The sequence below is a fragment of the Anomaloglossus baeobatrachus genome, chromosome 3, assembly GCF_048569485.1.
Source record: "Anomaloglossus baeobatrachus isolate aAnoBae1 chromosome 3, aAnoBae1.hap1, whole genome shotgun sequence".
NCBI classification, from domain to species: domain Eukaryota; kingdom Metazoa; phylum Chordata; class Amphibia; order Anura; family Aromobatidae; genus Anomaloglossus; species Anomaloglossus baeobatrachus.
Window position 1 is genome coordinate 299417091 of NC_134355.1, and position 14739 is coordinate 299431829.

General features: G+C 38.1%; 1 protein-coding gene across 50 annotated transcripts in view; it reads left to right on the plus strand.

Moving 5' to 3' along the window:
- The window catches only part of TRDN (triadin), a 1152170-nt gene that overhangs the window by 781437 nt on the left and 355994 nt on the right, over positions 1-14739 (plus strand). The window lies entirely within an intron of this gene.

Genomic DNA, 14739 nt, shown 5'->3' on the forward strand with positions numbered 1-14739 from the left:
ATTTTTTCATAATTTCGAAATTTTTGGAATGGAGTTGCACCAAACTTTGCAACTTATTAAAAAGTTGCAATTCATGAAACCTCTGCAATCTTTAAACCCAACACTCAAAAGTGGAGAATGAAAAAAAAAAACCAAAACTGTGAAAACAAGTGAGCACATATAAAATAGAATTAAAAAGTAAATAAAATAGCAAATTCGGTGCACACAAATAAAGTGCAGAACACAACACAGTAAAGTACCAATTTACACAATTGAAAAAATACTGTGACTATAACTAAATTCTGCTGAGAAAAGATAAAAAGGTAGCAGAAAGAGCCAATTGAAAAAGTTATCATTTGCATTTTTACATCACCTAAAATTGCCATTTACACAATTGCTTACATAAAGCAATTAACTTTTATGTGCATATGGATGTATGTCTCCTCTACTGTTTATTTAAATCGCTTTCAATTGACTTTGTATACTTTAATATCCTTCTTTGCCATACTGTACAGTGCCAATGAAGATTACAGAACTAAATAGGTAATAATTAAACAATTATTTACGAAGATACCTGTGAAAAAAACACAAATACCAAAACGACCCCAAGAAAAAGCAAAAATTGATAGCAGAAATTAAGAATGGTCATACTTTGCATTATTTGGCATAATCTAAGTCATTTTGCCTAATATATCTTTCTATTGTTTGAGAACATTGCTATCCAAAAATGTACCTTATACAGTATATAGTGGGATCAATATTAACTTTCATGATATTCTATATACAGTATCTACATATAGTAAGGTAAATGTATCAACTAATTACTTTTGGAGCTATTCAAAGATATGTTTAGATCTCAAAAAATCCCAGGCAATAAGAACAAAGTATTTAAGTTGCCACATGTCTATCTTGTGTGTACAGATACGGTAATTATAAATATAACATATGGCAAACTAGGCTATTACATCATGCATATTGAATATTGTGCAATGATAATTTCATAAATGAGCCAGACGTGATGCTGAGTCACTTCTCACAGACAGAACGTGTGGCGGTAAGTCAGGGAGTCTGAGGTCAAGACAAGAGAGTACGTGTCCTGATCCAGGACCGGTATTTTCCACTCCAGAGTTTCACAGACCCGGCCTGGTCATCTCAGGGGTTAACTCCCATCAGCCTTGTTCCAGTTTCAGGAGACACTATATCTGGGCGCTGCACCAGCATTCCAGTGCTGGTTATAGTTTTGCTCTGCAGCCTGTGACTGACTCTGGTAAGATCTCCTGTTTGATCTGACACCTTGTTACCGTGCCCTGACCTGTACCCTCCCCTGTTTGTCCATCTGTCCTAGTCCCTGACTTCCCTCTCCTTTCATTTGATTACCATCCTGGTTCATCCTCCTTCCCGTGTTTGTGCCCCCTCCAGTCTTGTCTTCGGTTCCCATTGCCGTTTGTGATTCCCTTTTCATACCTGATCCCCTCGCATCTGACCTTGGTTCTTTTTCCTGACCTGATCTTGATCCTCCCTCTGCAGCGACTTGACTTCCTTGCTAGACCCTGACTGCTTGACTACTCTATTGCCCCTTGGTGGTTAACCTGTGAACTGCCTGCTGAAGTTACTCTGTTGAACTTCAGCCTCCTTTCTGTAAAAAAGTGTTACTTTGACTCTCATAATCTCATAGTTTTTAAGGTTGAAGGGAGACTCTAAGTCCATCTAGTTCAACCCACAGCCTAACATGTTGATCCAGAGGAAGGCAAAAAAACCCCAATGTGTCAAACAAGCACAAATGGGGAAAAAAATTCCTTCCTGACTCCACATACGGCAATCAGACTAGTTCCCTGGATCAACACCCTGTCATAAAGTCTAATATACATAACTGGTAATATTACATTTTTCAAGAAATTCGTCCAGGCTCTGCTTAAATGTTAGTAGTGAATCACTCATTACAACATCATGCGGCAGAGAGTTCCATAGTCTCACTGCTCGTACAGTAAAGAATCCTCATCTGTGATTATGATTAAACCTTCTTTCCTCAAGACGTAGCCAATGCCCCCGTGTTTCAGTCGCAGGCCTAGGTGTAAAGAGATCTTTGGAAAGGTCTCTGTACTGTCCCTTCATATATTTATACATTGTGATTAGATCCCCCTAAGCCTTCGTTTTTCCAAACTAAATAACCCCCAAGTTTAATTACCTGTCATGGTATTGCAGCCCACCCATTCCTCTAATAATCTTGGTCGCTCTTCTATCTACCTGTAAGATTATGCTATTTATAACCTTCTATACTTTTGCTATCAAGAAAAGCATCCATTCCTCTCTTAAATTCATTCAGTGAGTTGGCCATCACCACTTCCTCAGGAAGAGAGTTCCAGAGCCTCACTGCTCTTACCGTGAAGAACCCTCTTCTATGCTGATGTAGGAATTTTCTTTCCTCCAATCGAAGAGAATGCCCCCTTGTTCTTGTCATAGTCCTTAGTACAAACAGATCATGGGAGAGATCTCTATATGGCCCTCTGATATATTTGTACATATTTATTAGGTCTCCCCTCAGTCTTCTCTTTTCTAGAGTAAATAGACCTAATTTTGATAACCTTTCCATGTATTGTAATGCACCCACTCCATTTATTATTCTAGTAGCCCGCCTCTGAACCCTTTCAAGTTCAGTAATGTCTTTCTTGAGCACCGGTGCCCAAAATTGCACACAATACTCCACGTGTGATCTGACGAGTGCTTTGTACAGAGGGAGAATGATGTTTTCATCTCGTGCCCCCAGACCTCTTCTAATGCATCCCATCACCCTATTTGCTTTGGTGGCAGCTGCCTGACACTGGACACTCCAATTTAGCTTCTTATTGACTAATATGCCTAAGTCTTTTTCCATGTCCAATTTCCACAGCAGTTTTCATTTAGTAAGTAATCGTAGCATCTGTTTCTCCTTCCCATGTGCATAACCTTACACTTATCTGTGTTAAACCTCATTTGCCATTTTTCAGCCCAATTCTCCAATTTACTCAAATCCATCTGTAGTTGCAAACTGTCCTCCTTTGTGTTAACTATCTTACATAGTTCTGTATCATCTGCAAATACTGATATTTTACTCTGTAAACCATCCACCAGATCATTAATAAATATATTAAATAGTAGGGGCCCTAATACAGACCCCTGTGGCACCCCACTAGTAACCCTGGCCCAATCTGAGTATGCGCCATTAATAACCACTCTTTGTTTTCTATCACTAAGCCAGCTACCTACCCATCTACACACATTTTCCCCGAGCCCAAGCTTTCTCATTTTACTTATCAGTCTTTTATGTGGGACAGTGTCAAATGCTTTACCGAAGTCGAGATAAATGACATCCAATGATTCTCCTCGGTCCATGTGAGAGCTTACATCCTCATAGAAGCTGATCAGGTTAGTTTGACAGAAGCGATCCTTCATAAATCCATGTTGATATGGAGTTAAACAATTATTAACATTGAGACATTCCATAATAGTATCCCTTAAAAACCCTTCAAACATTTTACCCACAACAGATGTTAAGCTTACCGGCCTATAGTTTCCAGGTTCCCTTTTACACCCTTTTTTGAATATTGGTACCACATTTGCTAGCCGCCAATCCAGTGGAACAGATCCCGTTTCCATAGAGTCTTTAAATATAAGGAATAGAGGCCTGTCTATCACATTACTTAACTCCCTTAATACCCGAGGGTGAATGCCATCAGGGCCTGGTGATTTGTCAATTTTAATGTTACTAAGTCGGTTCTGCATTTCTTCCTGGGTTAGGCCGGTCATACTTAATGGGGCATTTACATGATCACTCTGCATTTCCGCTGGCATATGCTTTTCCTGTGTGAACACAGTTGAGAAAAAAGTATTTAAAACATTTGCTTTTCCCACATCGCTTTCTATGATTTTACCCTCATTGTTCTTTAAAGGGCCAACACCATCAATTTTAATCATTTCGCTGTTTATATAAGTAAAGAATAGTTTGGGATTTGTTTTGCTTTCCTTAGCAATGTGTCTCTCAGTTTCCACTTTTGCTAAATGTATTTGTTTTTTACACATTTTATTTTTTTCTCTATATCTTTTTAATGCTTCTTCGCTGCCTTCTTGTTTTAGCTTTTTAAATGCCTTTTTCTTATTATTCATTGCCCCTTTTACATCCTTATTTAGCCACATTGGTTTTCTCCTGTTCCTAGCCCTTTTATTTCCGTATGGTATGGCTCGCTCGCAATGGGTGTTTAATACCGATTTAAACATTTCCCACTTATATTCTGTGCTCCCATTTTTGAGGACATTGTCGCAATCAGTTTGGCAAAGATCTTCTCTAAGCTGATCAAACTTTGCTTTCCTGAAATTCAGCGTTTTTGTAACCCCCCTGCAAGGCACCTTACTGAAGGACAAGTGGAATTGTATTATATTGTGGTCACTATTCCCTAGGTGCCATCCACTCGTACGTCTGTTATTCTATCTGGCCTGTTGCTTAAAATTAAGTCGAGAAGGGCTGTCCCTCTAGTTGGGCCCGGCACAAGTTGGGACAGATAATTATCCTTAGTTACTGACAGAAGCCGGTTTCCTTTCTGAGATACGCAGGATTCAGTTTCCCAGTCTATATCGGGGTAGTTGAAGTCTCCCATAATAATCACCTCATTGTGATATGCTGCTTTGTCTATTTGTTTCAATAATACATTTTCAGTGGTTTCTGTTATATTTGGTGGCTTATAACAAACCCCTATGAGGATTTTATTAGTTTTCCCTCCTTGTATCTCCACCCATAGAGACTTTCCTTCACTACTCTACTGCCATCTAGTAGGGAATATGCTGTACTACTTCTTACCAACCCTTTGTACAGCGTGACATTACATAAAAGATAGACTGATAAGCGAAAACGGATTGTCAGAGGCCAAGTCAAGGGTTAGAGAAGAGGTCAGAGTGTGTCATAGACAAAGCGGCAATCTAAGACAGTAGTCAAAATGCAATTTTTAGGTCAGGTTAGCCAAAGATTAGAACAGCAGACAAAGGTAAATCCATGATGAAATCCACGGATAGGAATTGCCAATGGAAACAATTCCCCCTGCTGGTTATGATAAACTTTAGTGTCTTCAGAAACTGCAAAAGCAGAAACAAAATCTCTAATATGATTATGCATGGCAGGCCACCAAAAGAGTCTAAAGGCTGCTTTACACCAGACAATCTATCATGCGATAGATCACGGTTTTTGTGACGCACATCCGGCATCGCTGGCGATGCCGGCCTGTGTGACACCTCCTAGCGACGCAGTATCGCTCACAAATCGTGAGTCGTGTACTGCTCGCTAGGTTCCATAATATCGTTTACTTTAGTTGTTCATCGTTTCCGGGGTAGCACACGCCACTCCGTGTGACACCCCGGGAACGATGAACAGCAGCTCACCTGCGTCACGCGGCCGCCGCCGGCTATGTGAAGGAAGGAGGTGGGCGGGATGTTTACGTCCCGCTCATCCCTGCCCCTCCGCTTCCATTGGCCGGCGGCCGTGTGACGTCGCTGTGACGCCGAACGTCCCTCCCACTCCAGGAAGTGGACGTTCGCCGCCCACAGCGAGGTCGCACGAGAGGTAAGTATGTGTAACGGGGGTTACCGACTTTGTGCGCCACGGGCAGCGATTTGCCCGTGACGCGAAAAGGACGGGGGCGGGTACGATTGATTGTCAAATCACACAATCGGTCGTACCATGTAAAGCAGCCTTTATAATGCTTTTTTGTGTAGCTGTGACCCAGGGTGACAAGTCAGGATGTAATCATGAGACTCTTGTAACAGGCATATTATTGGGTACACAGGTACAAATAATTTAGATCCAAAAGTAGTGAAATGAGCCAGAAACTGGGATTTATAGATCTCCACTTCCAACTCTAAAGAAATCATAGAAACCATAATGCCCTGAGGAGCGATGCAGAATGGAGCTTCTAGAGGAGACACAGCATCATGACATAGCATCAACCTTCACTTTCTTGAACCTCGGCAGATGCTCCAAAGTAGCAGAGCATGTTTGTACAGAACCCAGACATCTCTTATGACAGTTGCAGTTCCACTTAACAATCTCCTTCTGACACAAATCCATAATAGGATTGTCAATATGCAGCTTTGGAAACCCCAGTACCATCCCGGCAGGTAAATTATCCAAATAAAACAGAAGATTGATGGAGAGTGAAGCGATCTCCCACTTGAAGAGTGAATTCCACCATTACCAACTTGACAAAATTCTGAAGTAATGGTGTCTTGTCTTTGATGGAAATTTGAATGGGTCTTTCCAAATCAACTGTCCCTAAACCTATTTTCAGAGCCAGTCCTTATCAGAAAAGGTAGCTGGAGACCCACAGTCAATGAAAGCCAATGCTAGTAACACCTGGTTCTTGAAAAGTAGTTCCACTTTAAGCAGTACTATATCAGGGGAAACAAAGGGTACCTGGAAGTCTGACTGACCTCTTTGGTTTGGCTAGCTTGTTTGAGGGTCAGCTATACAGTCCATGAGAAAATGTAAAGTGAGATCACAGCAGACAGAATTCAATAGGACAGGCATCCTGTCCCTCATGCATTCTGCAATTCATCTGAATGGCCTGAGTCATATCCTCCTCCAAAGAACAACGAGGTGAATGAAAAGCCAGAGCAAACTTCAGAAAGTCCTCTACAGAATTGGCATCACTTCACTGAAACTCAGTGGACCATTTCCAGAACTCGGTACTATTGTCCTCAGTGGTGTGGCTCTCTTTTGTCAGGTTCATGATCCTTGCATCAGCGACCTGTCTCCTGTCAGGTTAATCATAAATTTACCCTCAAGATGTCAGAGAAGGTGTCATCATAAATTCATTCTGGGGCTTATGAGTGCAAAGAAAACATCCAAGTCTGAGGGCTCCCTCATGATAGGACATAATTTTTCTCACTTGCTGGAACTCATCCCCTGAAAACCGCATACAATTGTGCTAGCAATGTAATGGCCCATCATAGTGCAGAACTGTTGCAGCATTGCACCACTCCATCTCCATTCTTCCCCTTCACAGGTATGGGAAGGTATGTGATTATAAGGGCATTTGTTAGCATACGTGCCCTGTGCACACCTTCACTTGTGGTTGCATTTTCTTACATTAGAGATTGAGCTAATGAACCTAGGCACTCTGATGGACCATTATATAGCTAGCACAATTGTTCATACTGTGATGTACACACTACTTTATATTTTCTACTGGAAATACTTTATACTATTATCCCAGTATTGCGCCAGTCATATATTTACATCAAATTGTGCTAACAAAAATGTCCTTTTGGTACATAATATGATATACAAATTATTATATAGTTTCTATTCGGCATCTATTTTATAATTTCATTACAGTATTGTGCTAAGAATATATTAACATCACTATTATATAAGTCCTTCTATGCCTGCTTGTTAATCCATGTTCCTATATATTGGTCAGTTATAATAGCCGCAGTCGTAGTGGCTTATTTATTCATCCACCCTCCCCCCATCCCTGATTACTGTCATCCCTTGTTTTAATTTTCTAATTTTGTCTAAATAAGGAGTTTGTCAATTTTATATTATGCACTGCTTGTTCTCCTTTTTGTGCTTTATGTTCTATATGGAGTTTGAACTTAAACCCAGGCATCAGCACTCTGTGACCCTTGGTTTTACTTCTTGGAATGGCATCACTGGTGCATTTATTTACAATCATAAAATAAAGTATAATAACATTTTGTAAATTATTAAAGGATTATTATAAATATTACACAGGACAAGTGATAACTTGCAGACCAGTAGGATTCTCACTGATCCCAACAATAGGGCTCTGAAATACAATAAACCATTAAAATAAGCCATGGGATGTGCTCAGCTATTTATATCAAAGAGAATTAATAGACTGGAGACACACATGTGCAGCAACCATACCATTCCAACGGTACTTTCAGAGTCCCATTCTCATAATCTTAACCCCTTCACCCTCTAGCGATTTCCATTTTTCATTTTTGTGTTTTGCTCCCCTTCTTCCTAGAGCCATAACTTTTGTATTGTATCAATATTGCCATTTGAGAGCTTAGTTTTTGTTGGACGAGTTATATTTTTAAATTAAACCATGAGTTTTACCATATAATGTACTGGAAAAGAAAAAAATTCAAAGTGCGGGAAAAATTGCAAAAAAAGTGCAATGCACAATTGTTTTGTGGGTATTTTATTCCCCATGTTCACTGTATGGTACAACTGATGTGTTAGTCTGATGCCTCATGTTAATGCGAGTTCTCAAATACCAAACATGTATAGGTTTACTTTTATCTAAGGGGTGGAAAAAATTCAGAAGTTTCTCAAGTGGCACACTTTTTTTGAGCCATTTTCTGTGACCTGTAGCGTTCTCATTTTTAGGGACATGTGGCTCAGTGGTGCCTTTTTTTTTGCATTTCGAGCTGACGTTTTTAATGGTACCATTATTGCACAGATGCTACATTTCGAACACCCTTTGTTGCATTTTGTGCAAAATTTACAATGGCCAAAAAATGTAATTTTGGTGTTTGGAATTTTCTTTTGCTGCTATACCACTTACCGGTCAGATTAATTGATTTTATATTTTGATAGAGCAGGCATTTCTGAACATGGCAATACTAAATATCTGTATATGTTCTATTTTTTTAACTATTTTATTTTCAATGGGACAAATAGGGGGTGATTTGAACTTTTAGTTTTTTTTTATCTTTCTTTAAAACTTTAAACATTTTTTTTTCCTTTTTTTATCTTACTAATTCCCTATATGGATCAGCAGTCTGATCACTGATTTATTTCTGTTGATCAGAGCTGCATAGCTCTGATCAGCAGAAATGCAGCGTTCCTGTTAGACCCATCGCTACCATGGCAATCATCGGCTCCCTGTGATCGCATCACAGGGCCTCCGATGATGGCGGGAAAAAAATACTTCCCTGCTGCGGCCATTTAAATTTCAATATTATATTTTGGTAGAGCGATCTAAGTGGTTAGCTGCACATGTCTGCTGTTCAAATCAGCAAACATGTGCAGGGATTACCGCTGGCTCACTGGTACATCCTTGGTTGTGAAGGGGTCCTTTGGCATACCCATTGATAAGCAAGTTATCTTTTTTTTAATTTATAACCATGGGAATAATTATTTAAGTTAGTAATATTTCGCTAAATGTAATTAAATGCCATAAAGTGACGTCAGTGAAAAAACATGAAGCATCAGTAGAACCTAAGAGAAAATATGTATTACCACCTGACATTAAATTCTAGAATACTAACTTTATTATATATTTTACAAAGCATAATTTTATTATAATTGACAAAATATAATATATATCAAATTTTACATATTATTATACCTCAGAGATAACAGTGAAAAAGCATAAATAACCAATAGAACACCTTAAAAAATGAATTGCAAAATTAATAAAAAAAGACAACACAGCCAAATATATTGTCAACCACTGCTGGATATTTTTAAGACTATGAGTTTTTTACTAAGTTCATTTGGCCTTTTAAATTCAGATAAACAAAATAGTCTACCTTCCTAAATCCTGATAAAATTTTGAACATAAACAATATATAACATTTTTTTTTATATCAATTGCTCAATCTGTTCTCTATTGATTAAAGTGTTCAAAAAATGTAGAAAAGGCACACTTCTTTTTGTAAGGTTGGAAATTTATTCCTCCGCAAAATAATTAATTCATTGTAAAAATCAATCTGCTGTTAAAACACAGTCTGAAAATAGGTGATAGTGTGAATGCCTTGATATTATCAGAATTACCTAATTTAAACTCCAAAACAAAATGGTGCATTCTAATATTTATTATGCTATTATTACTCAATTACTATTATATACACATATATATACACTAAACAAAAATATAAACGCACACCTTTTGTTTTTGCTCCCATTTTTCTTGAGCTGATCCCAAAGATCTGAGACTTTTTCTATATAAACAAAATTCTTTATCCTTTCAAATATTGTTCACTATTTTGTTTAAATCCATGTTATTTAATATTTCTCCTTTGCAGAAATAATCCATCCACCTCACAGGTGTGCTATATCAAGATGTTAATTAGACTACATGATTATTGCACAGGTGTGCCTTCGGCAGGCAACAAGGAAAGGACACTCTAAAATGAGCAGTTTTGTTACACAGCACAATGCCACAAGTTTTGAAGGAGCGTGCAATTGGCATGGTGACTGCAGGAATGTCCACCAGAGCTGTTGCCCTTGAATTGAATGTTCATTTCTTTATCATCTCCAAAGGCATTTCAGAGAATGTATCAATGCATCCAATCAACCTCACAACTACAGACCATGTGCAACCACACTAGCCTGCCCGTATGTAACCAAACACACCACACCATATATACACACAAATAATCTCTTTATACAGGGAAAGTATTAGACGTTTAGTAAGCCTTTTCTGGATAAAAAGCCAAAACATGACTCTCGATATCACCATGCCAGCCACCAATTATTTGTGTTTTATAGTGTAAGACGGCATTACCGGTAATGATTTGAAATGTACATTCTGGAACACTGACATGAAACAATTCCAAATATAGGGCTAATTTTTTGTACAGGTTTGGCAATAAGCCATTGCTTCTTTACTGTTAAAATATTTTTTCTGTCTTATCGTTCTAAAAAATAATTTTTGAAAGCTTGATGAAAAGCCTTTGTAACAACCTAAGCATTTTGTGATTAACAAACAAGTTGCAGAGCCCAAAAAAGGAATACTTTTAGAATCATAATTGAGAAATAATAACTTCTCAGAACAATACATCTGTTTTGTCTCTGAAACTTAAAGGAATTATTTTTGTATTGCTTGTGAAAAAGCTATTTCTTCTTAATTTAGCAAAATGCTAAACTATTGATAATACCCAAAGATAATTTTTTTACCCAACTGTGTGAAAAAGACACTGTTTTTCCTGTATGCACTGCCCACCAAAATAAAAAAATGTTTGGACAGATTATACAATATAAGTAGCCTACACACTGTGGAATTGTTGTCTGTGGTTAAATAGGCTGCTGGTTACCATTGCGTAATATCCATTTTCTCTGAGCCAGACGGTGTGATATCACTTGGACATTAAAAATACTGTGTTTGCATTGCAGATATTTTGTTAAAAGTTAGAGGATTTGAACTTGAGACCATGATCATTTTATTGAAAATCATTTTGGCTATCTCATACATAAGTTTGACCTGCAACTATTTAGCATTTTATTTGCTATGCAGCTTTTTGTCATTGCACTGCATTGTTACGGTTTTGCTCCTGGTGTTGGAAAATATTTTGCTTCCTGTGTACTATAAATTACAACCTATTCTCATATTCCCTAATAGTATGTTATATAGATTGATTCCTAAGCAAAAGGTCACTGGTTTGACTAAAGAAGCAGCCGTGCAGAAGATTTTGCCCCAAAAAAAGAGAAGCAGCATGTTCTCTCGGGGAAAGAAAATTGCCAAACTGTGAGCGCCATGACAGTTAAAAAAATATGAAATGAAGTCCGTCCATTCAAAAGTAAAAAGTTGTTAAACCAAGCAAAAAATTGGAGTCAACAAAATGGCTCATCATAAGGTCTATCAATGTTGGCATGACATACATAGATGTCCATGCAGCACCATGCGACACATGTTAAACAAGTATGGAATGGTGACCTGAAAAAAGATGAAGAAACCTCGACTATAACTGAAGTGTCAGCTCAAGTTTGCAAAAAAGTACAAAAAGTGGACAGTTGAAGATTGGAGCAATGAGACAAATGTCAATAGACTTGGCTCTAATGGGTGCAAATTGGTCTGTAAGAAACAATGGAAAAAAGGGCTAATGTATCGAGAAATGGAAGGAACTGTTAAGTTTGCGGAGGAAACCTGATGATATGGGGATATTTCACAGCCAAAGATGTTGAATACTTCACCAGTATTGATGATGGTCCCACTGTTGAACTATATGTGATTATCCTACAAGAAGAGTTACTTTGTACACTTGAGTGCTATGGGTATGAAAAGGATGACATAGTGCTCCCGCAGGGTAATGACCCAAAGCATATGTCGATATTGGCAAATAAATAGTTCAATAACAATGAAATAGAGGTGCTAGAGTGACAGCCACAGTCTCCAGACCTCAACCAAATTGAACACTTGTGGGATGAGTTGAAGAAAAAGCATCAAACTTGGGAAAAAAAGTATTTGTCCGGCAACATGCGTCCAAGGTAAAATCAGTTTATTCCAAAAAGATTGCTAGCTATATGGGAATTGGACATTGCACAGGTTATTGTGTATATAATAAATAAAATCTGGTATTTGAGACTTGGACCCCATCCACACAATCATTACATCATCTATATAGCGCATATAACAAAACAGGTTAGATGAAAAAGAATTTAAATCACTATAAATGTATATCTCCTCCCAATTAAGAAAGACAAATCCAGATCCATGTCATCTTCTGTGTAATCTTTTTGGAATAAACTAATTTTACCTTGGACGCATGTTGCCGGACAAGTCCTTTTTTTGCACGTTTGTTGCCGACTTTATGTATCGAGCACTGCACAAGGCTCCCTCAGGACTTTAAAAACATGATGAGCTGGAAAATATTCTTAGAACTGTTGAAAAAAATCAGTATACATACCCAAGTGAGTCATCCAATATGTACCAACATTGGAAACATGTAGAAGAGCCCTGTGATCATATTTTGGTCAAGACATACTTGAATCTGAAAGAAAGAATGCTTAGAAAGATTTAGACAGTGTTGAAAGCCAAAGATGGATTTACAAAATAATAAAAAATTAAATTTAGATTTTTAGGACCAAAACAGTAACAATGCAGTGACATGACAAAAATTTGCATAACAAATCATATCCCTAATAGTTGCAAATCAACTTTCTGTATGAGATAGCCAAGCTGATTGTCTATACAATGATGGTAGTCTTATATTTGAAGCTGTAGTGGGTGGTGAGATATGGTACCTGAAACTCAAAAGTTCAAAACATTGTTACTCTTTTGCTCGTCAGTGTATATCATATATTATAATAATTAAATATTATTAGTGCTCCTAAACATTAGTTAAAAATATTCTCAAACTTATTAAGTAATGACTTCATCTGGGAAAATAATGAAGAGCCTACAAAAGTCAGGGAAATAAATTAAAAGTGCAACTGTGGAATCTACGAAAGAAAGAAATACTATTATCTGATTTAGCTTAATATTCTTACACAAATAGTTTTCAAACTAAACCAGAAATAGAAATACCAGTCATACTAACTTTGAAAATGAAAAAGCAAAAACTTAAAAGGTAAAAAAAAATTACATGGTAATCTTTGTTTGTAGGCCACATGATCCTATATTATCTTTCCTATTAGCCTCTACTATGGGTTTGGTTTAAAAGTTTTACTTTAATTTTTAAATATCAGTAAATCACTCCAAGGAGAATTAAGGTTGCATTGATATTCTGGAACCATTCCTTCATAATCTGAATTTTTTGAGTGACTTAACTTGAGCAAATCCACTAAAATAGTAGTTGGCTGACCAATATGATCAAAAAATACCAGGAAGAGATGAAGAGGTGATGAGAGGGTTAAATGCTGCGTTGCTGTGCATAAAGACAATCCGGGTATAACCAGAGCGTGATTTATTGTGAACGCATTTTCAGAGATTCCATATCCTTCTTCAGACAGATTTTATCTGATGAAAAAGATGAAATCTCTGAAAATACGTTCACAATAAATCATGCTCTGGTTATACCTGGATTGTCTTTATGGAAAGCAGCGCAGCATTTAACCCTTTCACTGTTCTTCATTTCCAACTACATGAGGGGCAGCCATGCTTTGATGCTGTAACAGTTGGTTGTAACTCGCACAAACCCTGAAGGTGAGCACTAGCTGTACTCTCCTTCTTGTCACCCCCTTGGAGAAGACCATAATTGCACTCCTTGTTTTCCAGCTTTTTAAAATTACCAGGAAGGGATTTAAAAACAGTCTTAGGCGCCTCTGGACTCCAGTAGTTCCTGCCCCCATATGACATTGCAAGGTGTCGTGAGTGCCAGAGGTACAGGACCCATGGCATGAAGCAGATTAGCGACCTTGGAATGTAAATTGGATCAGAATTAATAGGCAGGGAAGGATCAATAGATACGGTCAGGAGATCGATGGGTATTATTGCTTTCTAAATTGTTTACCCTACACCTCAAGAGACCCCAGAGCATTATAAAGTGCATTCAGTTTGTTGTAAAATAATTTTCTTGGCACAATTTAAGTAAATAGCCAAATCTGAATTTCTGAAGAATCACTCATAACTTTTAATTTAAAATTTTTAACTAAAGGCTGCTTTACACGCAACGACATCGCTAACGAGATGTCATTGGGGTCACGGAATTCGTGATGCACATCCGGCCTCGTTAGCGACGTCGTTTCATGTGAAACGTAGGAACGACCGCTAACAATCAAAAATACCATATCATTGATCGTTGTCCGGTCGCTCTATTCCCGATTATCGTTGCTGTTGCAGGACGCAGGTTGTGTGACGTTCCTGTGGCAGCACACATCGCTATGTGTGACACTGCAGGAACGAAGAACATCACCATCCCTGCGGCCTCCAGCAATAAGGAAGGAAGGAGGTGGGCGGGATGTTCGTCCCACTCATCTCCACCCCTCCGCTTCTATTGGGCGGTCGCTTAGTGACGTCGCTGTGACGCCGAACGAACAGTTCCCTTAGAAAGCAACAGCAACGTCGCTAAGCAGGTAAGTATGTGTGATGGTTGTAAGCGATA